This window comes from Struthio camelus, chromosome 3 (assembly GCF_040807025.1).
Source record: "Struthio camelus isolate bStrCam1 chromosome 3, bStrCam1.hap1, whole genome shotgun sequence".
Classification (NCBI taxonomy): Eukaryota; Metazoa; Chordata; class Aves; order Struthioniformes; family Struthionidae; genus Struthio; species Struthio camelus.
In genome coordinates, this window is record NC_090944.1 from 71668744 (window position 1) to 71695000 (window position 26257).

A 26257-nucleotide genomic window follows, 5' to 3' on the forward strand; every position below is an offset into this window, starting at 1 on the left:
GTTTGTGTCTAATTTTACCGAAAATATTACCAGGCCTTTATAACATATATTTTGGGATTTTCACTTGAAGAAAACACATCCTAGCAAGATGTCCGTATCTCCAGCCTCACCTGCGTTAGTAGAATTCAGCCTGTGCTGATTTGCACCAGATGAAGCAATTATTTTCTCTCAGCCCAGCCAATTGTAGTGCTCATTTTAAGAAGTACTGATGAAAAGACAGAACTGTCAATAAAGACTGTGGCACTTAATGAATCCTAGATAGGCTGCACTGATGACCAGTTCCTCGACCTCTGCATGCTTCAGAATTGCTATTGCAAACAATAGAAGGTATCTACTTTCTCATGGCAAGTCCTGTGTCTGGAGATAGGCAATGGCAAAACTTCTTCCATCTCTACATCTCTGTTTTTTCACCTCTGATGGGGGCATGGTGACAACGTGAACCAACATACAAAGCATTAAGGAAGTCATGGGAGCAGGTCTAGATGTGAGGAGAACAGCACAGAACTCTGATTAATGGGAAAAATTAAGAGACTGAATAGTACTGAGAACATCAGAGGCAACTTGGAAGAGGAAAATGGACCGAGTGACAAATGGGAGGAAAATCAATTCAATTTTGTATAGGGATATTTTATTATGTTGATACCACAGACAAAATATGTGTGGTGGAGTTTTGAATAGAGAAAACTTCTGACAACAGGTGGCAAGAGAAAGAAAAGATGGAACATGCAACTATTATCTCATACTTGGAAGGGCAAAAGGAAAGCAAGTAGGGTAGAGATTACTTCTGCTGGTCTAAAATACCAGCAACTTTTAAAAATCTGCAAAATAGATCAGATGTAAATGGTGGTATGCACTTTGGTACTACATATGCACTTTATCTAGAATTAGTTATGTTCTTTCTGCCGTGGCTCCTTCTGCTTCATGTTCCTGATACTCTCAAGCTCTCTGCTTCGATAAGTTTTGCCATAATGACTGCTTGACATCCTGAGGGGTAAGCAGGTCTGTGCTCACACATTTTCTGTAGAGTTGCTGCAATTACTAATTATTACTAGATGTTTACTTTTAGAATATTTGTTATATTCAACTAACAATTTATAAACTGCAAATAATTGCATGACTGTAATAACATATATTAGTTGGCCGTAAACACTAACTTTGATGTGAAGAGAAAGGAAAGGCACTAGCCAATCAGGGATGCATACTTTTGCAAACAGAAAATGAAGCAGAGCAGTGAGCTATTGAGAATTTGGTGGATGACCTCAAACTAACCCACAGAGTCATTTAGTTTTATATTTTGCCTTTTATATTTGTATCATGCATATTGCACATTGTGCAACGTTCAAACTAATTACCGTGGCATCTCCTTAAATTGTCAGTAGGTCATACACATAAAGACAACTTACACGTTTAGCTGCTTCTGTACAATGAGCTTGCTGAACGCCCCAGCTGCTTCTTGAATCCCTGAGTTGCACAGCATGTTCTCTCTGAACAGTCCTTCACGCCTTCTTGTTACACTTTGCTGAGACAATGGACTGAGATGAGACTACAAAATCATTACAGAAAATGCCTAAACCCCTAAAAAAGGGGTTGTTAGCCCTTTTTCAGTGGAGTATCTTAGGCCCTAGGTGCTAAACCAGGAATTGAAGTTATGGCTTTACGAAAGAGATGATAACAGATTTCCTTTTCCAGTTTTCCTCCAAGTTTCCCATGAATGTATGTCAGTTATTTTTCTGATATGTTAAATAAGTTATTAGCAAAGTAGTATGAATTTTCAGGAAGGAGAATAAATATGTCCCATAGAAAACAAACTGTAGGGTCCAAACTTTCTCCAGAGTTGCGTTGACACAAATGGAACTACAAGCTCTCAGAAGTGATCAGTCTCAACAAGTTGAACACGAAAGGCACAGCATCTAGTCTAATAAATATGTTTCTTGCATCTCCTTTTTTCCTTCTAAAATTGGCTTTTGAGACATGTCTTTCACTTGGGACAAAGGAAAGTAAAGGTTTGAAAACACAATAAAGATACACATGTACTTTAGCAGTGAGTCATAACAATTACTCATAGCATTTTTTCCCCCTTTTTGGAGAGAGAATGAGGAATAAAACAAAGAGAGAGCATAACAAGGAAAGGAAAAAGGAGGGAAAGAAAGAAAGAGAGAAAGAAAAACAAAGAAAGATGGTTGAGAATAGAAATCCAGCTAAATTTGGAAAAGAAAGCCAAATCAAAAGAAAGATTTCAGAGATAATTTATAGTAGTTTAAATCCCTGTTTCTTTTGCCAGGTAGAGAAATCCTAACCCTGTTACATGATCCTAACATAGTTCAAAATGTTTCAGTGAATCATTGCCATTACCAATATGGGCAGAAATTTACTATATCAGCTTCCCAGACACTGAACACAGTGTTGGCAGAACTGACAGAATATGAACCCAGTGAGTCAGATGGGGTGTTCTTTTTTTATCTTCAAGACACACAGCAGCAGTTTCAGCCATGTGGCCTTTGGGGCTGCTCCTGAAGCCTGGGCAGCTGGTGGGGAATAATCTGATTGCTGATCAATGGCACTGTAAGACTTTTATGGTAAATGGAAGAAGTCCCAGCAGGTAATAAGACTTTTATGGATGTCCTCTAGGTCATGTAGGTTAAGTTCAGGAATCCAGGAAAAAAATGCAAACAGACAAAACTGTAGCTGTCATTATAGCAATATATAGTTGCAGATATAATTATCTCAGTTGATGAGCTTTATCTTGGAACTATTTTTTTCAGTTTCACAGTGATTCCCAGTAGATGCTCATTGGAGCATTCCACCTGTGACATTTTCTTTTAGTGGAAGAATTTCAGATTTTACTCTCTTTGCTTGCTTGCCTCTACCATACGCTACTTTTGGAGACAATAGTTTAAACAAAGCATTGTTTGCTTTATGGAAGCAAATAGCATTCATCTGTTCTTTACGTGATGGAGGTATGTTTTGTTATGTAGCAGGAAAGACTTTGATTTTTTCTGTATCTCTGCTAATGAAATAGCTAGGACTGAAGATAACTGTGACAGAAAGAAACAAGGAATACTCTCTGTGCTCAGGAGAAACACACCACTGTGAAAGCAATGTAGGGGTGCTGTGAAGCTGTTGTGTGTGCTGTGGAGCTGTTATATGACTGCCTCCTGCCAAATGGCGTGAGTGGATAAAATAACAGCCAGAAGCTCATGTTGCCCTTCAAGAGGCATCAGACTTTGTTTTCCCTGAATTTTCCATTCTTCTGTGCTTTCAGTGTTCAATCCTTTGAATCATTTGAAAAGTCCAAATATCAAAAACAAATACTCACTGAGAAAGTCAGGCTACGCCGCATCTATATCTAGCTAGGAATTTGCAACTGTTTCTTCCACGTGTACATATTGCTGTGTGCTTGCCTCGTCCTTATACTTCTCCTCAGGCATCTGCTACTGGCCATAGTTAACGAGAGGATGCCAGGGAGGTGGGTCCTTGTTCTGACCTAGCATATTTGCCTTTTCTTATGAGCAAACCTACTTACCAGAATCCACCCCATCTCTTCTACTACACTGCGTATTGAAACAATCTCCCTTGGGCCCTCGGGCCACTTTCTAGTCATCACAGATTACTAACTATGGGGTACTGACGCTCTAGGTGCTAGCGAAATACATTCCCAGACACTGGACCCTAGTTCCAGTTTCTATTTTTGTCTGTGACATGTTAACATCAAACCTATGGGACCTGTCTGTCTGAGAATTTGCCAGGAGGATTTTTTTTTAACAGTACTTTTGTTCACCCATTGACCTGAATCGTCTGGATTAAGTTGCCCTTCAGGGATCTTCAAGCCCAAGGGCTGGATTTGTTGGAGGATTTAGAGAGTGTCTGACATATACCCACATAATTTCTTTTTCAACACAAGTACAATGATATCGATGCATCACATTTCTGATGAACAGCCAGATTTGTATCAATGCACTGCAGGGAGACCTGGGTCCCATAGTGTCTTAATACCCAGTGCTGTGGCAAGCAACTGAGATATTGTTTTTCACTTTGTCCAGTGCAACTTTGAGCATTCCTCTTCACAGAAATGTGGATAAAAGGAAGACTAGATAACCAATTAAGAGATAGTGCTTCTGTTCACCTACCAGAACTAATGTACTAACTATGGGAACTATGGGAATCTGACCTGTTGCATCTGTGCTTCTGAAGGTGAAATATTGAAGAATGTTAACAAATTGTTAATAAACATCATACATTTTTGTTTATGACCACCTAATTAGGTTGGTCATATTTGCAGGTGGAATCTACCATGACAGAAACAGATAGCTTTTAACTGAGCTCATAAAATAGTTTGTGCTATATCTTTTTTGGATATAATCAGCATAAGTTCTTTCTTCTAGAATAATTTTATTATGTGGCGGAATGCTATATAAAGGAGCCCAAGGTGGATTTTTTTTTCATTCAACTATCTTGTTTCTATAGAATGAAAACTAAAGAAAATACTGGGAGACCCAGATATAACATGTTCTTTTACTGGTGAAATACAGTTGAAACACAGTTCTGAAGATAAGGTGAATTCTAAATTAATCTCAGAAGGCAGCTTACAACATGCAAGGTGCTATTTTCAGCTGTTTCTAAAATAACTGAAAAATCTATCCTAACTGAAAATTCTAGGGTCTTTTACAGCTCACCAGATGAAACTGCTACCGGTCCTAATAGTGTAACTTGAGGTTTCCTTTAGAGTGCTATACTGCAAGGAAAACCAACAGGTAGGCAGGCAACAGACTAATGGGAAATACACTTCAAGCTCCAGCAGGAATTTCTTCCCTCGTCTGAATAAGTTACTGAAATAATGATTTAACACTGAAAGAATGGTTTACTCTTTAAGACTGGTTGCTTGACTCTTATCTAATTGTAGATGTTACAGCTCTGAGGGCACTGATTGCCCCAGCCGGTGTGTAACCAGGCTATGACCCTGGTAAGCCTCTTCTTCCCCCGAGGACATCCGTCCGGTGCTCTCAGGGCCCTGACTATAGATTGAATCACATTTGAAGGACAAGGACTGTCTAAGTGATCATTTATGAATGATATTTAGTGTTTATTAACCATCAAGTTTTTTCAGGAACCTTCCTAAGTGTAAGCAGGCAGCTTTCTCTTTCTCTCCATCTTTCTCTCTCTTTTTCTCTATAAATACACACACCCACCCACACCCACCCACCCACCCACCCACCCACACACACACACACACACACGTAGATGAAACAGCCCAGATTAATTTCAGAAATGCCCACTGATTGTAGTGGAAGACAATATCAATGTAAAATTGATACCATGGATACTTGCACCCTCACATCACTGGAGAAGTGCTCTAACCTGGTAATTCAATGAGAACTAAGACATTTTAGACAGCTTGTTATCAAGTCACCATATATTCATAGCAGATTGGTTAATCGGCATCCTATCAAAAGCAAAGACTGAAGATTTGCCTTATGGACTAATTGCATCTGGGAGTCTGTGGAAACGCTTCTGAGCTACACTGAGCAATTCCGTTAAAAGGCCTCAGGAGTGGAAAGATGTGCATAAAGAGAGTAGGAAAGACAGAAAATACAGAACTTCTCCCTTTAGTTATGTCAGGGGTTCTTTCTCCTTTCTGTATGTAAAGAAAGCAGGTGCTGTGATATGTTCTGCAAATAGATACAAATATATGCACACAGAGCTAGGAGCATCTTGTACACAGACGTGAGTCAGCACTTGGCAGGTGGCTAGTTGCAGTCATATTTCTCAGACAAAAATTACATTTTCAAAAAAGGAATTAAAGACACAAGACAGGAGGGTCTACTTCCTACTGGCCTAGAGTATTAACTGTTACATTAATTTCCCTCTTCTTCCCACATAGTTAATCCTACATTACTTCAGGTGTTGTCCGCATAAAACATCCAGGAAAGTTGTGGTGAATTGTATGGTGCATTGGATGGGTGCAGATAGACTTGAATAACTGTTTTTGTCCTCCATGCTGGCCAGCCAGTTCTGGACTGAAAGCTGTACAAACATAATTATGTAGTATGGAGTTCAAACTAGCATATCCTGTGAAAAGGTTGCAAGAAGACCCCATTATCAGTTTAGTTCGCCAGGAAGAATGGTGTGTGGTGCAACATTTGTTTTATTATTGGTCAGTGGCCAGAGAATCATTTCCATGGCAAGACATCACCTTGAGAACTATGAACACCAGTAAGTCTGCTACTCTTATGGCAAACAGCATTCAGCTTCCTCCTGCCGCCATGGGACCGTGTTTCAGGCTTCAGCACAATTTCTGATTTCAACACCAATAGCCAGATGTGGCCAGAACCAAAGAGGTGTAGGTAGTGCATGCTTCTGTACGGTCTGATTCATTATGATGGCTGCAGATTTCAAATTTTGCTTATCCTATGATAATTAGTGTTTGTAGAGGTATCTGCAAACTGTCTTTTCAAAAACAGCAATATGTGAGAAAATGTCTGCCTTTGGTAGAAATCTATCTATCTCTCCATTGATCTATCTGTCAATCTTTTTATCTTTCTATCTAGATAGCTATGTTAGCTATGGAAAGGCAGAATGCCAAGAATCAAATACATTAGTTTTGAGCATAAAAGCATAGCTGAACCTTTGTGTTCAAATTTTCTCACTCGAGGGCACGCTCCCGTGTTACCCTCTGGCTCCAGTAATTCACCAAATCTCCTTTCCAAGTAAGGAGGCTGTGATGTTACCTGAAAGATGTGGTTTAACCAGACAGCTAAGCCTACAGAGGGAAATAGGAGCATGATGCCCACCCACTATAATTTGCTTAAGGTATTATGGTAACATTTCTGTTTCCGTTGCAGGTTAAAATAGTTTAATATTTTAATATTTTTGGCTAATTTGTTTCCAGATTTTCTGTGGGAATTCTTTGCTGCCTTTCTTTCTCTCCAACCCCAACTAGTTCTAAAGCTTTTGTCTGTTTGTGCTTATGTAATGCAGTGTAAGGGTAGGCCATGGAAAGGCATCGAGTAGGCCTGTACAGAGTTGGATCTTGGTAGAAACATGGTTGTGTATCTGGGGCAGTACGAGCCTGTGTTAGGTTATGGCTAGGAGCGTTAGGTTTTGACTCTTCACAGGATTTTTTAATCTCCCTAGCTGCAGTTTGACCAGGATATTATCGTTTTTTCTGGTAGCAGTATGCTTTAGCATGCACACAGCAGTTCCAAAGAAATCCGGGTATCACCAAGGAAACAGTGGAATGTAACGCTGTCCAAGTCTCAGAAGTGCCCTACTTTGAGATGGGATGACTGGCTAGAACAGGAGATTTTTTTAAATTCATGATAATAGGAAGAAGAGTCTCCTGAAGGACAAAGATATATTATATATGAAAAAACTCAAAAATTATTTTGTTGGGAAAAGTGAGAGATAGTTAACCTGTTTTCACAACTGAAACCAGCTGTTTTCTGGTTGACCAAAATGCGTTGCTCAGTGGGAGAAGTCCAATGTGGTAGGCAGGCAGGCAGAGCCTGGCCACTCTTGTTGTTGCTTGCTTGCTTTTGCTCCTTCTGAGGACATGCAAGTTACTCTGAGTGGATATGTACTGCTCTATCTGAAACAGTTTCCCTGTTACTGGGCCCCAGATGAGAAAAGACATGATATAAAAAGCGCATTATAAAAAGAACAAAATATTGTTCTGTTCCTGTGGTGAAGGGGCGTGAACGGGCTCAAAGTGCTGTGCTGTTGCTTTTGTGGACCCTTGAGTAGGGATCACTGTTTATAAAAATAAACAAATAAACAAGGAGCTAATTAAAAGCCTTTCAAGTCAGGCATCTCTGAACTTCAGGACTGGACTCCAGCTAGTTCTGAATGATGGATGTAGTATCTCATTTTTAGCAACATCTTATACTTTGCTGGGCACTTAGAGTGGGATTCATTCTGCCTTACTTAGTCATCAAGAAATTAGTTAATCTGATAGTACAGTCACCCAGCCTGTTGAACGTCTGAGTTCAGATGCCCTTGAAAAACTCCCTAATCATCTGGTGTTTGGAAAGCTTGTTTTCCACATCTTCTGCTAAAGAGGGAACATTATACAAAGAGGAACTCAACACTCACTGGGCCAGGAAGACAGAGAGAGGGAGCATGAGACGACTGGCTAGCAGGTTGCAGGACCGTTTCTGTGTTTTACCCAATGTTTGTGTAAAGTGCATTCACTCTTTGAGCAATGATCAGCAACTGGAGGAAAGCAGGTACTGAGGTTCAGTCTGCCCATTTGACCAGCTCTAGGCAGCTGCAAGTGCTGGAGTGCAGGTGGTTTAGTATTGGAATCTTGGGTGTTCTGGTGTGGTAAAAAGCAATCTGGAGATCTAAGTTTTTGGACACAGGCCTAAAAATTAAATGTTGCAATACATTTCCTTCAAGAACTTAACTTTGCTCTTGGATCCAATGTCTAATTTGATCCATACGCTCTGCATGTGTCCTGTGCTTTAGTCTGGCCCTACATCTATTCTTCTTAGCCCCAGCCCTGTCCCTCCTGCTCCCTTAATGGATTATTTTTACTTTGACCTGTGACCTTTAGCAAGCAAGTCTTTTTGGCTGGGTTGGGTTCTGTATCAAAACACATTTTCCTTTTGGAAAAAAAACAAATAACAGGAGGGAATCTGTAATTCTTTCTAATGTCTCTTCCCCTTAAGTGGTAAACTTGAAAGGTAAAATGTCTACAGTACCAAGCTGGAAGAGTTCTGTTAATGGGACACTGACACAGAATAAACACTTCTGCACAGTGTTTCTGTTCTGCAAATGATTCCTCATTAATAGTGTTTATTCTAAATTGAGCATAAAGTTATGAACATAGAGCATACCACTAAGAGTCTATTAATATAGGGTCAGATTCTACAACACTTGCTACGTCCAAAAAGTGCTTGCTTGAACCAGTAAGTTCTGTTTAAGGTAACGGTGCTTTAATACCTTTTTGGCTGCATAATCCAACCCCTATTTAGGGATGCGACATTATTTTTTACAGCATTGGTAAGATGATAAAAGCACTTTATGGAAAAAATTTTAAGCTCTTCAAGAAAGTGGTAGCTGATGTCATAAACAGCATTCTTCCACGTCCTTCTTACAGAGCTGTTGGGTGGCTTTTGTAGTGAAATGGTTGCCAGTATTTCCAGTTTAACACTCTTTTTAAGAGGTTATCTCCTACCTACAAATAGTTGGAGGAGAACATTGTTATGTAAGCATTAAGATTTTTTCTATCTATCTCTGAAGAGTGACATTGGATTTAAGCTGAAAACTAAAGTACCTGTTGATATAGATCAGATACTTTGCTTAGACATTCATTCATGTATTAAAACTACCCTTAGCAGTAATTAGCAAAATCCTCATTTACCCTAAAACGTAGTGTGGACTGGATGGATAAGGGATGAGTAGTGTTCTTTTTTCAGTCTTAATCATTTCAAGAAATCTGGTTTCAGCAGTGATGTGTGTTGTGTCAATATCAAACAGGGGCTTGAGTATTATGTAAATAAATGGGCTTGAGTACCTCTTACAAAAGACCTAGCACCCTCTGCTTCACCTGACTCTCTGTTAGGATCACACATAAAGCTGAGAGCTCAGTCATACCCCCGCAAATTCGTGCTGCTGTCCGGCTCCCGCGGCAATGTTCTGATAACCATCCCAAGTGTGTTTGTGGTCCGTTTTGTTCCCATCTCTTCTTCAGTAAGTGCTTCTCTTTAATGCAAATCTTCTTCCTTGCTGCTTTTTATCTTGCATTGTATTTGTAGAAAACAGAAAAATGCTCCCTGTGCATTGTCTTGCCAAACTAAACAAACCATGCTAATTTACCTTCCAGGTAGATTTTTCAGTGCTCCTGGTGTTTTGAGAAGTCCTTTGGTATTTCATTCTCACTTGAATATAGATGACAATAACTATGTAAATGACTATACTTGTGCACAATAAATCAGATGAACTCTTATCTCTCTCAATAGTAAGAAGAAATTTTAAGACTTGAAAGCCTTTTGATCTCAAATTCCAGAGGTACCGTCCTCCCAGTATTAGCAGCCTTCCTCAGTGGTATGTGAGGCAGATATAGGGAAATAATGTCAGGAGTCCAGGGATATTGTTTTTCTTCCTTCTGAGAACTAGGGCAAAAGCACAACTGGGCTATTTGCTGGTATCCTGAGCCATTATTATTCTCCAAGTCTCATTAAAACAAAACAAAACAAACAAAAAAAACCCCTGCCTTTGTCTCAGGTCATTCGAGAACATTTGCCCTCCTCTGTTATGTATCCAGGCAGGAAATGTTTTTCTTCTTTTAAAATGAGCAATGCAAGGATACTGTGGAGAATTCATGTAGTGCAATAAGCTATCAGCACCCTCCAGTTGTTTATAATGGCCATTTTCAGTCCAGACCGGGACACTCAGTTCTTGCGGCTTCTCACTGTGCTGGCAATCTTCTGTGTACGACAAAAAAAAAAACCACCCAGTTCCTGATAAGTTTCAGAGGATTACTTTTCTCAGCCTTATCTCATAGTTTCATTCAGCTACTGAAAACAAGTGCAGAATTTTACTGCAGACTTGCCTCTGTACTCTGTGTTTGGCCATGATAACTCTGGGTTTTGTCTTCCCAGAGACTTCGCTTCTCTCTTAACGAGATAAGAAAGAAGATTTTCTCTCTTTTGCCTTGTGAATGGATGCGGCCTATGTCCAAGCTCACTTCAGAACAACAACCCACAACTGCAGTTATGTTTAAGTGCCTCTTCTATAAAAATGCATTGTTTAGCTGGAGGCAACAGACTGGGCAGGGATTATGGCATGCCAGAGATGCACAGGAATGTGAGGCTACTTTATAAGCACAATTTCCAATCTCAGCATGCCCCTCCACAACAATTTTGTGTTACGAAATTAACATGGATTTTTTTATGTAGAATATTTTAAGTTCTGAAGGCCAACCATAATGCCACTTACGTGAGGAGGGTTTCTGTTTTAGTTCAGTCATGCAACCAAAAGCACTGCAAGGGGAAGCTTCCTCTTTGCACACAAAAGAGGAGAGAGCCAGTAGCAGTGGAAGAGTCCTGATATTTCCTCAGTTCTTCTTCTGGAGAAAGTAATCTTCAGGATATTCAAGCGTCAGCAGTGTAGATTATTTGGTTATTTTATTCCCTAGCTTGTGATAATTCTCATCTGTGCATATTTGCATAACTGCACAACAACTAGTAATTTTAACCGCACTCTGAATGGAAAGCAAAGCTCATTTTCAAACTGTTGATGCCAGCTGGAGAGCACAGGGCTTGTTTTCTTTCTAAAACTTAGACTTTCTTTTTAGCCTAGCAGCTACTCCCACATCTTCTCCAAACTTGTATTTGATGCTTGGTAATGACATCGAAAATACTACATTCTAGTGATATTACTGAGGAGAGGAAAAAAGGCAAGAGGATAGTCAGAATGATAGCCACAAATTTAGGACACATAAATTAAAATCTCTGTGGTAGCCTCCCTGCATTAGCTTGCGCTTAGCTGAAGAGCCGCAGCAGGCCGCATTCTCCTTGATTTCTGTGCTTCCGTCTTATATTTGTTAAATGTGAATAACAGAATTTCTGTCATCATCTGAGTTTATATAAATATAAATTGCAAAGTTCTAGCTATTTGTTGTGATGGAGAGTGCATTGCTATTTAAATTGAAGAATTCTGAAAGGACTCATTAAGATAGGTGGCATAAAGACTTGTTTTTACTTATTTATTTCTTCTCATCAGGAGGAAGCTCATTTTAAGCATAACAGCAAGTGCTACAAACTGCAGAAAATGATTTCTTTGTTAGAAACAGATTCCTGGAGTCTTGCTGGGAGAAACTGCTCCTAGCATTTTTAGGTTTTCCAGAAGAGGAAGTACAAAAGAACAGTTGAAATAATAATTCTCCTGAAAAACCAGAGTCCAAGACTTGCATTGTTTCTCAGGAAGCAGAGGCCTGCAGCCTCATTAAAAAAAACAAAACAAAACAAAACCAAAACACTAGATAGCACAGACAAATACAGTAACTATTTGCACTCTGTATTGACTTCTTGACATGCCTCCAGAAGTGTATTTTTGCCTCAAAGAATTCCACAGTGATGCTTTTCTGATTTTTTAATTTCTTATATGAGATGTAGCATGCATAGGCAGAAGGTATAAATGGAGGAGGTTAAGAAAGAGTCAATTTCATTTAAATAATTCTTTTAGTTGTTCTTGTTATGAAATCAATCAAGTACAATCAGCAAACTGATAAATATAAGTCCTGATCCTGTGCCTACACTAATAGAAATGGAAATTACTACCTCTAGCTTGAATTAAGATAGTGGGCTTTTGCAAACAGCTAAACATACCCCAAGCACTGTGATCACAAGACTTCTCTGAGGAAAGCAGCATAAGGACCAATTTGCAATTATATAATATAAGTGCCCTGCTACTATAGAAAATTATTCCCTCTGCATTAGAAACGGCAGTTAAGTGGTAGGGAGCCCAGCAGGCTGTAGTGTCAATATATCAGAACAGAACTGACTTAGAAAATCCCACAGCTTGACCCAAACTAGACAACACCTACTAGCAGCAGATATAATATTTCAACTGGAGAAGTTATTCTTCAGTTCCTCATGTTAGGAGATTAATGCTCAGTTTTGCTAGTGCAAAAATTCTTGTTCAGAGATGACTACGTTTCAGTGACAGCTCTTTCCTACCCATCGGTGTCATCTGCAAAGTTTCTACTGAGCAGCTACAGTGAGAAAACATATGGGAACAGAGTTATTTTAATTAATACTTTTCGTCTCAAAACTTAATGTTGTTAACTTTAAGAAGTCATTAGAATGCTGGCACTGAGAGGAGACAATGCTTTGGGGTTTTAATGAATTCCTCCCCATACAAATGTTGGGAGCAACATATTTTCAGCTTCCAAGAAACAGAGGGCATTAATCTAAGATGATGTACTTAATTACCCTAATCAGGGTTTCCTCAGTGAGAGGCAATAAAAATAAGAGCACGTGATTATTTCTATATTTCTGAGTAAAAACATTGATGCCATTTACTAAGAAATATTTGTGACAGTTACTAAGAATATCAGTGACAGTTTGAAACAAATGTCTCCAATACACATCTAATGTCAATTTTAAAGGTTCATTGTTCTTGGCTAATTGCATGCCAGTTGATCATTAAAAATAGAGTTACTGAGGCTTAGGAAGTATGCATCCTTTACATGAATGTTAATCCTCAATAAACATGCTTTTAAAAATCAGTTGGCTGACTTTATATGTAAAGCAGCGAATTCAAGTCACAGAACCTTTGTAAGATGCTTACTTTAAAGTACCACCCTTGTTTCGCTATTTATACTACACTGTCTTTTCCAATTAAAGGAAAAAACATGATTCTTGTATGCACATAAGACACTTCAGAATTGGCTCTCACCACATCTCCTCTTTTTTATCTCTGCAGAAGTTCGTTTCTAATAGATCACCTCAGTTTAATATTGAAAGTGCTTAAATCGGGTGTTGTGAGAGAAAGTTTGTCAGAAAGAGAAAGTGCACCTCTTAAGAATCAGTTCAGCTGAAGAACTATTGCATGTGAATAGCTCTGTATATTGAATAGCGGTGACTTGTTTTGTTAACTTACTTTGTTTGTCCAGGGTGCACACTGCTTTTAATGGGGATATGATCCTGTGTCTATTTGAAAGAAATAGCTCTGTCCCTGAGGCTAGTGACAATAGGTTCAGGCCTGAAGGGTTCAGAATGCTCTCTCCAAAGACTGGAGGCAGGTTAAAATTTGTGCAGTGTCATACTACAGGGTAAACTTTGTAGTCCAGATTCATTCAAAGAGTTATAAAGAGATCTTGTATCTTTGCTACAAAGAGATGAAGCCATTCAAATTTGCTATGCCAAAAAAAAGTCTTGTTCCGAATTCTCCTAAACTTTGAAGACAAAAGGAGATTAAAAATCCAGGTATAAATTTTGTAGCTCAGTTGATCTTTTCCATTAAGAAGTCATGAGTGAAAAATGTTTTCAAGTAGAAATCCTGCAAAAACAGATGACATTACCTTAAAACTGGGCAAAATTCACTATTCTAGTTTGATTTGATTTTGAGTTCTTGTGTTTATTTAAACATGAAACTCAAATCAAATCATGATTTGATTTCAGTAAAGAATCCATCCAGGAAAAGACACGAGGCAGAGGAACAAATCTCACCCATTTCCAATCCCAGTCTCTTCTCGAGACAGAGCATATCAAGTTTTTCCTTGCATTACCTGACCAATGTATTACCTGTGCAGTGCAGGTCATTTTTATCTCAGTCTTTATACTTTTTCTGAAATAGTGAAATATTTAGGTTGAGCTATATATTCCTCTAGATATTTATTATTTTATACACATTTATATATTGACACCTTCCAACACAACTCAAAAAATAAAAGGTATGGTTATTCTTTCTGGAAAGACTAAGGCTTTAAATCTGTTCTCTAATCAGCTCACTTGAATAGGAGTTTTAATGAGGTTCGGAGGACAGGAGATTGTTGCCGTATGGTATGGCAGAGATCATTGCTTGTCTTTTCTTGGCTCTTCTGTGTCACCTGCACAGTTATTCAAGAAGGAAGTAGTTATTTTTATTTATAGATCTTTTGATAACATTAGATACACACACATCTAAGACATATCTCCCCTTACCCCTGTAGGAGAAGAATGCCCCACACTTCTGCACACCATATGTGAGTCCTTCGACTCTGCTCTGCAGACCCATGTGTGGAGGAAGGGATGCTGCTTGCCAGGCCACAATATACATTGGCCAGGCACCACTGGGTAAAATCCAGTTAACTACACTGCTTGTAAAACCTCTTAGTATATTGTGGAAAAAATGCCTAAAGGGTAACTCTGGAGCAAAGCTTTCTGAGAGTCCCAAATTTTACTCCAGAGAAATGGCAGAACTTGGCGCTGGTGCAGCGCCAGGGGATGAAATCCTGATTCCGTGTAGGACAACAGGAATTTTAGGGGTGATGTTGCCAGATAAGGTCAGGTCAGGTCAGACCCAGAGGCTCTAGGTAAATGCTCCTCACTTCCAGCAAATCTCTGGGTATCAATGGCTCTTAAACAAAGAACATTCTCTCTCTTCTGTGGAAAGGGAAGAACTCTTCACAGCTGAATGATCTGCAGAAAATGGAGCTACAGAAAGATTTACCTTTTCCCCAGACAATCTGCAATGATCTGTTCCTCTGTTCGTAACTGTGGTTACAGTGCAGAACAAGCAAATGAAGTTACAGTCTTTGCATTTAGATACAGAATTTGCCTATCAGCTTTACTAAAAGGGATCACAGGCTTACCCAACAGTAAATTAGCTTGTTTTGTTTTGCTTTTTTTCTCTTTCTTTTCCTCCTAGGATAATCCAAACCTGAGATTCTCCAAACCATGATTACTTCACAGGACTTTTTTCTCTTCAGGCCCCTGAGCAAACCAGCAGGTGCACCACAAGATAGAGAGTAAGCCTCTGGGTGAAATGTTACCGATCAGGCTGCTGATCCAATTTACACACCTAGCAGATGCATGTTTCCTCTTAGGATGTACTTGGTACAGAGAAGATCTGGGTTCCCTGACTGGTGCGTGTGTGAGGCTGCTTCCAGGAACTGCAGGAATAGACCTTTCCCAACCGCAGGAATAGACCTTTCCCATAAGCAAGTTGTCCTGTTGATCCCGAGTCCAAGAATGGCCCTGTCTTCCCAGGTAGAAGGTAAGACTGGGTGGCCCTTGGCCTCTTGGAAATGGACATTTGGTTATGAACAAGGCTCATGTGATATTAATGACTGGGTGGTTAGTACAAGGAAATACCAGGCACATGGCCTGTTCTATAGGGGGTCGTCAAGCTGGAGATGGTGGTAGGAGCTCAAGAAAATGCCTAATAACTTGAAGGCTTTCTAATAGCATTAGAAGTTTTATGTTCTAGAGCAAGGTAATGAAATCTTATGCTTCAGAGCATTCAGTGGTCACCACAGGAATCAGGAAGGCATTTCCCCCTACAAGAGCTTTATCCTCTTGCCTGGGTGGTTTCCTTCCTTCCCCAGAGCAACGATTAATGGAGGCTGTTGCAGGCAGGACGCTGAGCTGCGTGGGCCTGTGGAGTGACCCACACATCTCTGTGTCCCCATGTAGCTGTTTAAGGAGCTAAGGGCTTTGAATGCAATGAATGCATTATGACAGGAAAGCTACAGCAAAATGCCTTCAAAGTGAAACCCTGGATGAGCTTTCACTATTTATTAGGTAGAGGCATTGAATTCAAAAGGAATTCACCCCTGGAACAGAGAACAACACTTGGCAAGCTGCTTTTATTGAGGGAAAATGATTAATGCCTTGTGTCAAGTGCTCATAAATTGGTGTGGCACTTGTGCACAGCATCTTTCCTTTTCTTAGGTAGGATGCTAGTAACTGCCTGGTAGCAAAGAAGAGTTCACAGGACTGAGTTTTTCCTAACATGGTTATGCCAGCCAACTCCTTGGTATCCCCTTCTGATAAAATCTGTCCCCTATTTTGGCTGCTTTCTGTTTCTCTTCTACTTTTATTATTTCTGTGGCTTTTCCGCTTCCTCTTTTTATTTTCCTTTTCCTTCTCTTCTGCCCAGCTGAGGGAAATAGTTTGTCAATTGTTACTGAGATTTTTTCTTTGATCTGGCTACTGTAAAATATTTTAATCCAACACAGAATACTTTGCTGCCATTTTTTCATTACCAAAATGAGCTTTTTTCTCACAGGGACATTTCTATACACATATATACATACCTAAGAGAAATATGGGCAAAGGCAAATAGCTCCAGCAGAGGAGCTTTCACCATCAGCTCAGGCCAAGGCTTTTTGCTTTTTTCTGCCTGGGTCACAATGTTTAATTTTATTTTTCTCATGACATCACAGACAATGTATTTTTTGACTCCTCACTCAGTAATTTTCATTAAAGGTACCCCAGATTTGTTGTCATTAATTTTTACAGCCTTGTAAAAAGTGAAATGGTGCAGCGGAGGAGGAAGCTTGAAGAGCTACGTTCTGAACACTAGAATATAAAAAAGTAATTGTCTCTTTAGTCACTTTGTGCATTTAATCACCAACATGAATTGAATTTACGCAAAATGAAAGCTAGTCCTCTGCATGAGAGAAGTAGAGAAAAGAATCTGTCATTTCTTTTTTATTAATTAGTTAAAGGGGAAAAAACATCTGTCCCCTGTTTAGTGGGAAAATACAGAAGTAAATGAGTAGGTCCCAATATGCCATGCACACATATATCTTGCAGGCCATAACAGTGTTACCTTTGTCATACCACATGGAAATAGCAGAGCACAGCCAAATAGTTCACAGAAAGTGCTACCACCAGAGAAAAGCCTCCAGCTTCCATTCTTCTTGGGATTATCCTTTCTTCTTGAACATAGAGCATCATTGCCTGTTAGGATCTACCCAGACATGCAGGAGCACATAAGCTCTCAAACTCATGTGGTTTTGAGGATAAGTAGCAAATAAGGGGTAAGGCAGAAGAACACGGAGTGTCAATCTGTTTTGCATGATGGTCCCTATTACCTGTTTCCCCAAAGGAGATTGAGAATGGTTTGTTTCTGTGTCCCACATGCGTTGGTCTCTGCTGGTTGTGGATGGTAAAGAAGGTGCACTTTTAGTGCAAATTCCAAGCAAGTTGTTTTTGTTTTCAAATATCATGATTTTCTTGTTCTTTCCTAGGGTTTGATACAATTTGCAAACTCAAGAAAAAGTTTTAAGGAGATGGGGACTATAAATTTAAAGAAATAGTTTGGGAAACAGCGAGTAATTGATCTGAACTGGGAAAAGACTGAAACATTATGATTTGTGATGCAAAAGGAAAAAGGGGAGGGACAGAGTTTTGGAAGGTCTTGCAGAAGAAGACAAGAATTTTTGCTCTGATGCAGGTGAAGAAAGAAAACCAGTAGCAAGAGTAGAGAGAGGGAAGAATATGATCAGAACTTTTCGTTAGTGGTTTGTCTTTTTGTGAACCATAGTGCTGTAACTCTGGAAAGCTGTGGAGGCAGAGATTATGATAAGCACAGTCATGGATATACAGAACACAGCTGCAAAAGCCTGCGAAAGGCTGTTGCATCTGCTCCCCTGCTTCAGCTGAAGACCACCATAGTCACAGTGAGAGAGAGTAAAGGCAGTCTGCGATTATCAGTCACTTAGTCAGACACAGCACACCTGGGCAGAGCAACAGGAGCTGTACAACCTGCAGACTTGTCAGTGGATTCTTACCTTTAGGTAAGAAGAAGAGTAGAACAGCTGGGCAGGAGGAGGAGCGTGTAGGAGAGAGATGTGAAAAGGTGAGCTTGTTCCACCTACAGCGATTAACGAGCCAGCTTTGTTTCCGTTGCAACATCACTTACAAAACATGAGCCCAATCCCTAATGAGCTTAACTTTAAAAATAAGAGAGAGCCTTTCTTTCCTTGGAGTACTTGTTATGTGCTCAGAATGTGCTGTTCTCTTTCCAAAAGCTTTTCATCTTAAAGTGCATTTTTGCCAATCAGTCTCAGACAAGAGTTCTGTGAAACAGCATGGCAAAGGAACAAGACTGCGTGCCATTCAACTTTAATAAGTCATGGGAGAAGATGTTGTTTAGCCCTGCAGAGTTTATAACTCTCAGATTTATAACTGTAAGTAATTAAAAGGAAGCAAGCCATTTTGGGCCTGCCTATGCTCAGGAGCTGGAGCTCTTCTGGGGCACAGTGCCTTGTGTCTGGCATGGCTCAAGGGTCTGTGCTCTGACGTAATCTTTCATTTTTAGCACAGTCAAAATTGGGTGATGTGTAGCCACAGAATACAGATACAGATATAGCTACGATGCAGATATATCTTTACTTTAGTCTCACAGTCATTTTTGAAAGCAAAGTGGCTAACTGCGCTGGCTGCTCCTTGCTAGCAACACAGGAGGCTCTGTGGGCAGTGGGGAGAGTTCACAGAGTCTCCAGGCTGCTTAGGGGAAAAGGAGAGCACTCTTAATCTTCCTTCCCCTCTTGGCACAGCACAGTTTTGGGTCTATGCCTCACGGTGACACCAATGTTTTGCAGCCTTGTGTAAAGCTTTGGTATTCATGAGAATCCAAAAATGCCACGAAGATCTGGGTAACCACAGAGTGGTTGCACGGGCAGAGCTGCTGGCAGAGCTGAGCCCCCATTCTGCCTTTGGGACGTGGGTGCGACCAAGAATAGGCTGCGGAGAGCTGAGAAATTGGCAGATCTAGGAGCCTGGACTGGCTCCTAAAATGCACTAGGCATGATCCTGGAGTCCTAATCCACATAGGTACCCACAGCACAAGGAAGGACAGGATAGAGGTTTGGAAGGCTAAATCTCAGTATTTTAAATTACAGAGCAAGGCGTCTGCAGCAACATTCTCTGAAATTCCAGCCCTGTGCAGGGCTGGAAACAGAAGCCAGAAGGCAGAGTTTAATGTCTATCAGAGAACGTGGATGAGCAGGGATTCAGGGTCATGGGAATGAGAGATGCTTCTGTGATATGGGAGGCATATATAGACATATGGATTTTGTATGAATGTTAAAGAAACTAAACTTCTGGCACTCAAAACAAGAAGGCTATGAATGAGATTTTTAAACTGAAGAGTGTTAAAGGAGGCTGATAGGTGTGGAAGAGCTCATGGTTCAAGACAATGCTTCTGTTATGGATGAGATGCATGAATCCTATATCCAAGTGCAAGGTAGATCAGAGTATTGATAGTCGCATAAGAAATGGAAAACTGTCAGTTAGACTACCAAGGACCGAATGAGTGGTATGCATGCTTCCAAAGGAGTGAAAAGAGTCTAGTAAATAAGATGGAAAACCGTAATGTATAGCCCTTCAATATTGACACTAGGTATAGCAGGGTCTTGCTGGAAGAAAGATCAGCACAGTACGCAATAATACAGAATATTCCTGAAAATAAAGTAATCTGTTCTGGCACCGGAGTAATACCGTAGTTTAATGAGAACCTAGCATCAAGCCAAGTTAACAAATTAGCTGCCTCAGTGAGTAACACCAACTATGTGCAGGCTGAAATCCCAAGCCGCAGTAAGTAGGAAAATATATCATCAGGTCTCTATCTCCAGCTGCCTGACAAAGTTAATAACATTGACTGCCATGTTCTAGGGAGATGGAAATGCAGTGGAAGTAAGAAGGTACGGAAGTTCAAGTAAAAGAGGGAACAGTATGATATGGTTATTTGCCCACACATTGAATGCTGCATGCTATTCTCATCCTGTCTTCTAAAAATTCATGTATTAGAACTGCAAAGTGTTCAGAGAAGGGCAACAGGGGTGACTAAAGATATGGAGTGCCTTCAGCATGAGGAAAAATGAAGTAAACTAAGATTTTTTCAGCCTGGAAAAGAGATGACTGAGGCTGAAGCACACTATGCTACCTACATGTAGAAGTCTATAAACTAATGAGCAGCACAGAGAAAGTGGTTGGTGGGTTTAAATATCTTTTCCAACAGAAAAATACAGGACTAGTAAGTGCCAGCTTCAAAAAACAAAGAAAACAAAAAACAAACCTCCACTCATGCATGCATGCATCACGACAGCAGGAAAAACCAGGATGAGGTTGGTTTTCGTTGCCTGATAAATTACAATCTTGACCCACACTCCAGGAAACGAAGCAGTCATTGGTTTTGGGACTGGAATGTTTAGAAGTTTTTTGTACTTAGCCACCAAAGGCACCGGTTGTGTGCATGAGTCTGTCTCTAAGAGATGATCCTTACAAGGGGTTTTAAAGAAGCTTAACCAGAACGATAAAAATAAGGCAGTAAACAGGAAGCAATGGGAATTTGTATGAATTTATTTGTTATATAGGCTAAATTCTATATACAGTCTCCAGAAAAAAAGCAAACTGATAGACAAACAGAACAGCTGGGCATACTGGTGAGAAGAAATATCACATATGATTCAGTTGTTATATCTGCTGCATGGTGATTTAGGCCTTCACAAAGATTTGTGCTATCTTTGTCTGTCACTGTTTGTGCTCTCCATATGGTTATCTGTGTAACTATAGGCACAAAAGCTGTGTGCTGAAGTGCATATGAATATTCATTGTCATATTCTTTTTGTTTCTTTTAAAGAGGTAAAAGTTAAAGCGAAAATAGGTCATCTAAGAAAGGTTGTTTTAGTTTACTCTGACCAGAAAAGCCAGGGACTCATAAGTTTTCCTTCTCACAATGAGTACTCAGTAAGTAGACAGCTACAGAGGTGAATTATCTTCCCTGGTATTTTAAATAGTAATATCATAGAGAGGCAATACATTCTCTATGCTTATATCCAGATTTTAGTACCATTCAGATTCAAATGGATCCACTATAAACTCTCTAAATGTTCAAGGGCTGCTCTGCAGCTGAGCGTATGTTCTGGAGCACAGTGGAAAAAGTGCTGACAAATATGCCAGGTGTCTAGAACTGTTTAAGCAGAGCAGACTATAAATTTCCCAGGTGCTGATACACAGTCCAGCCAGCCAGTTAGTGGGGTTCAGGTACCAGCAAATCATTTAGGCTCAAAGCCACAGACCTTAAACTGTTAGTATCAGAGCAGAGGATGTTCACTCCCTGGATGTGGACTACTTGTGCAGTCATTTAAAGAGGGTAGTTACTATGCCTGTGGAGGTATGTTCACTTCCTTTGACAACTTTGGAATGATAACTAGGAACTGTGGCAAAACTACTTAAAAATTAGTGTGACTGCTTAGAAGAAACACAGTTCTAAATTAAAAATGGAGAATACAGTGCCAAAGAAAGAAAAGCTGATTATGGTTCACGAGGAGAAACAAGTCATACCAAAAAGGAAGAGCAGGTAGTGTCATCACGAGAGGAAAAAAGATAGTATCTATTGAGTGTCAGCTAGTCTTCTTCAGGAAAGAAATAAAATAAATGGTAGAACGAAGGGAAGCATTGTCAGATAAAGTGAAGACTCCTTTAGTTGGGGTGCTGGAGACTTTTAAAATAGCATAACCATCCTTGAACCACCAGGCTGCTACGCTACCTTTGACCAAGACCAGTGGGCATTGATAGTTACTAGCTTTGCTAGTCAGACCAGAAAAAAGGCTGAGCTCTACTGCAAACGCCCTTTGTAACAGAGGATCTCCCACAGAGCTTATGCTCTTGGCTGGCATAACCTTCTTGTGGTATATCCTTCCTTCAGCACCACTTCTAGCTCTGTCTCCCTGCTGCTTCCTATTAAGCACTCCATGCTCTGGGGGAGAGAGAAAGATTCAGGGCTGATGTTATAAGCAAATCTTCTATAGCAACAAAAAAGATGAAGAGAATACTTCAGCCTCTTTCAGGTCTTTGAAAAGCTGTTTGTGGTCTTGTGTCTTGCTCAGAGTATTTCAGAAGGTCTCTCTTTATTGTCTTCTAATGGTAAAGGATGCCAGTGCCTCAATCACAATAGCATATTGTGTCATAAACAGTTTTACTGAAGGCAATGGAACCTTTAATACTCTACAAAAATAATTAAAACTAGCTAGCTAGCAGGATTAGCCTGTTTCTATCCTAATAAACTCTTTTGGCCTGCAAAACAGAGTACTTATGTGCAAAGTCCCTGTTGAGGATGATCCTGGGAATATTTGAACTCCAAACTATGCAGAGGAATTGTTTGGGAGTGCTGGCTGGCATGGACCAAAAGTCTGCCCAGGAGCACTCTGAAGGGGAGCTGAATGGACAATTGCATTCCGTGCTTGGAAATGGCTCTGGGCACCATCCAATTTACTAGCATAGGCATAACCTCATTGTCTAAAGCATCTTTGCTTCAGTCTTCACTGCTAAGGCCAGCCCTCAGGAATTCCAGACCTTGGAGACAAGAGAGGAAGTCTGGAGAAAGGAAGACTCTCCCTTGGTTGAGGAGGATCAGGTTAGAGATCTTTTGTCCAAACCTGACATCCATAAATCCATGGGCCCTGATGGGATGCACCCACGAGTGCGGAGGGAGCTGGCGGATGTTATCGCTAGGCCACTCTCCATCATCTCAGAAAGGTCCTGGAGATCAGGAGAGGTGCCTGAGGACTGGAAGAAAGCCAATGTCACCCCAGTCTTCCAAAAGGGCAAGAAGGAGGAGCCAGGAAACTCCAGGCCTCTCAGCCTCACCTCCATCCCTGGCAAGGTGATGGAACAGCTCCTCCTAGAGGTCATCACCAAGCATGTGGAGGACAAGAAGGTGATCAGGAGTAGTCAGCATGGATTCACCCAAGGGAAATCATGCTTGACCCACCTGAGAGCCTTCTATGACGGAATGACTGGCTGGGTAGATGAGGGCAGAGCAGTGGATGTTGTCGACCTGGACTTCAGCAAGGCTTTGGACACTGTCTCCCATCACATCCTCCTAGGGAAGCTCAGGAAGTGTGGGCTAGATGAGTGGACGGTGAGGTGGCTTGAGAACTGGCTGGATGGCCGAGCTCAGAGGGTTGTGGTGAATGGCGCAGAGTCAAGGTGGAGGCCTGTGGCTAGTGGTGTCCCCCAGGGGTCAGTCCTGGGTCCAGTCTTGTTCAATATATTCATCAATGACCTGGAGGAAGGGACAGAGTGCACCCTCAGCAAGTTTGCTGATGATACAGAACTGGGAGGAGTGGCTGACACACCAGAAGGCTGTGCTGCCCTTCAGAGGGACCCGGACAGGCTGGAGAGGTGGGCGGAGAGGAACCTCCTGAAGTTCAACAAAGGCAAGTGCAGGGTCCTGCACCTAGGCAGGAATAACCCCAGGCAGCAGTCCAGGCTGGGGGTTGACCTGCTGGAAAGCAGCTCTGCCGAGAAGGACCTGGGAGTGCTGGTGGACAACAAGTTAAACATGAGCCAGCAGTGTGGCCCTGTGGCCAAGAAGGCCAATGGTCTCCTGGGGTGCATGAGGCAGAGTGTTGCCAGCAGGTGGAGGGAGGTGATCCTGCCCCTCTCCTCAGCCCTGGGGAGGCCTCCCCTGGAGTACTGTGTGCAGTGCTGGGCTCCCCAGTACAAGAGAGACATGGCTCTACTGCAGAGAGTCCAGCAGAGGGCTACCAAGATGATTAGAGGGCTGGAGCATCTCTCCTATGAAGAAAGACTGCAAGAGCTGGGCCTGTTCAGCCTGGAGAAGAGAAGATTGAGAGGGGATCTCATCAATGTGTACAAGTATCTGAAGGGAGGGTGTCGAGAGGATGAGGCCAGTCTCTTTTCCATGGCACCCAGCAACAGGACAAGAGGCAGTGGGCAGAAACTGAACCACAGGCAGTTCCATCTGAACCTGAGAAAAAACTTCTTCACTGTGAGGGTGACAGAGCATTGGAACAGGTTGCCCAGAGAGGTGGTGGAGTGGTGGAGTCTCCTTCGCTGGAGATATTCAAAACCCGTCTGGATGTGATCCTGGGCAATATGTTCTAGAGGACCCTGCTTGAGCAGGGAGGTTGGACTAGATGATCTCCAGAGGTCTCTTCCAACCTAAACGATTCTGTGATTCTGTGATTCTGTAAAGTGGCGGACTCCAGAGGGCTTCCTAACTCCAGGATCTGGATACATGCTCCTTTGCATCCCAGCCTCATGCTGAAATGAGATAAAGGCAATCTCATGCCTTAACTGCTGTGAGAAGGAGCCTTTGGTACCCAAGGGAGAAGGGTGACAATACAGATGACTGCAGAACCAGAACTCTGTGTCACACATCTCTTGGTCCACATCCACCCTGACAGGATAAGACATTTCCTGACTTGGTGAGGGTATTAGAATATGGCCCTAAATAATCATGCTTGTGACAGTGGGACTCAGTCTGTATCTATTTTGCTTCTGACCCTTCTCTATGGAAAATGGCTATGTTTGAACTTGAATTCCTTCCAGAGGACTAACGAGGCATGAACTGTTCTGTAATTAAACCAAACTATTTGAGTCGAGAGGAATAACTGAATGCAATTTATCTGAGAGGAATGATGTGTATGACCCCTGTGTAAGACTGGAAAGACTTTATAAGCATGTCAGAATAATTTCATAGCTAAAATGCAGAGGCCTAGAATAAACTCCACAGTCTTTGTGAGGTGCTGTGTATTACTAAGAGCCTTGCTATGTTACTTGCATTACACTTGCTTAAAAATACCCTGTGCTGAGATAAAGAAAACTGTATTGCTATTTGCACATTGGGCAAATATATAAGAATTATCTCTTGAGACCACCATTATGACTCCTGCTCAGACTGATGGTTACGCAGTTCATCAGAATTCCTCGAATGGTGGTAAGTGGATCCCAGTGTTTTCCTGTTGCATCCATGATGTGTGTCACATTGCTAGAGACTTTAATGATGTTAAAAGAGGTCAAAAAGGGTTTTGAAGCTTAGAACATCTGCCCTTGAAGATCCACTTCAGGGGTCATGACCCCGCTTCCAATCATACTGCCAAGCTTGTGAATGAAAGTGAGGTTGTGACACTTGTTTAGGAACTAGTAACTTAAAATAAGCTTCAGGAAGAAGGAACAAAAAAACATTTACAAAGCAGTGTATACTTGGAATGCATGTCAAGTGTAGGGTACTTTCCAAAGAGACAAGACTAGGGTGAGGTCATGCAAACATGCAATGCATTGTATTTCTATTTAGGTCATTCTTTTTCTCCATAAAAGGAGAACAGCTAAACACTCTCAAGATAGAGCAACTCACAGGAGCTGGAAAGGTTCTGTGCTATTAGATGATTTAGATCCCTGTGCTGCGTTTGAATTGTCAAAGTGCCCAAGTTATAAACTTAGAATAACAAGATTTTCCATTGAAAACTGGGATTTCAACTGTTGGAAATCAGGATGGAGTGTGTGCTATAGAAGCTGAGGATATTATTCAGTCATAGGGTAACTATGAAACACTGATATGACAAGTCCTGAAAAAGGCACACATTGTCCTAAGATTTATCAGATATGATGTTTCTAACAGACTGGAGACTAGTCCAAAGCATCACTGGCAGTTTTATCCCTGGCACCAAGTACAATTTCTCTAGCGAGCTGAATTCAAACCAGAATTGGTGCAGAGAGGATGACTGAAATGTCTGGGGGATGAGAATCCCCATTTTACAAAAAAAAAAAGAGACTGAATAGGATTGGTTTGTATAGGTGAGCACAATGAAAGCCTATAGGGAAAGGACTGCATTCCTTAAATACATTGATGGGTAAAGGGGAGCAGGGGGAGGAATGATTTGAGCTGAAATACAGTGTTGCATAGGAAAAAATAGTTTTTTTTTAATTTGACTGTGAATCACTCTGAGTTAGAAACTGAAAGAATTGGCAGTACTGGGAAATTCTAGCAGAGATATTTTGAGTTTGGGGCA

General features: G+C 41.0%; 1 long non-coding RNA gene across 4 annotated transcripts in view; it reads left to right on the forward strand.

Moving 5' to 3' along the window:
• Positions 1 to 23021, forward strand: part of LOC104153122 (uncharacterized) — a 72983-nt gene extending 49962 nt beyond the window's left edge. For 3 of the 4 annotated variants that reach the window (XR_011140205.1, XR_011140203.1, XR_011140202.1), the window contains one exon: positions 34 to 23021. This is a non-coding gene — a long non-coding RNA (uncharacterized lncRNA). The remainder of the gene's footprint in view (positions 1 to 33) is intronic. The other variant, XR_011140204.1, reaches the window with a different exon arrangement.
• The last annotated feature ends 3236 nt before the right edge of the window (positions 23022 to 26257 follow it).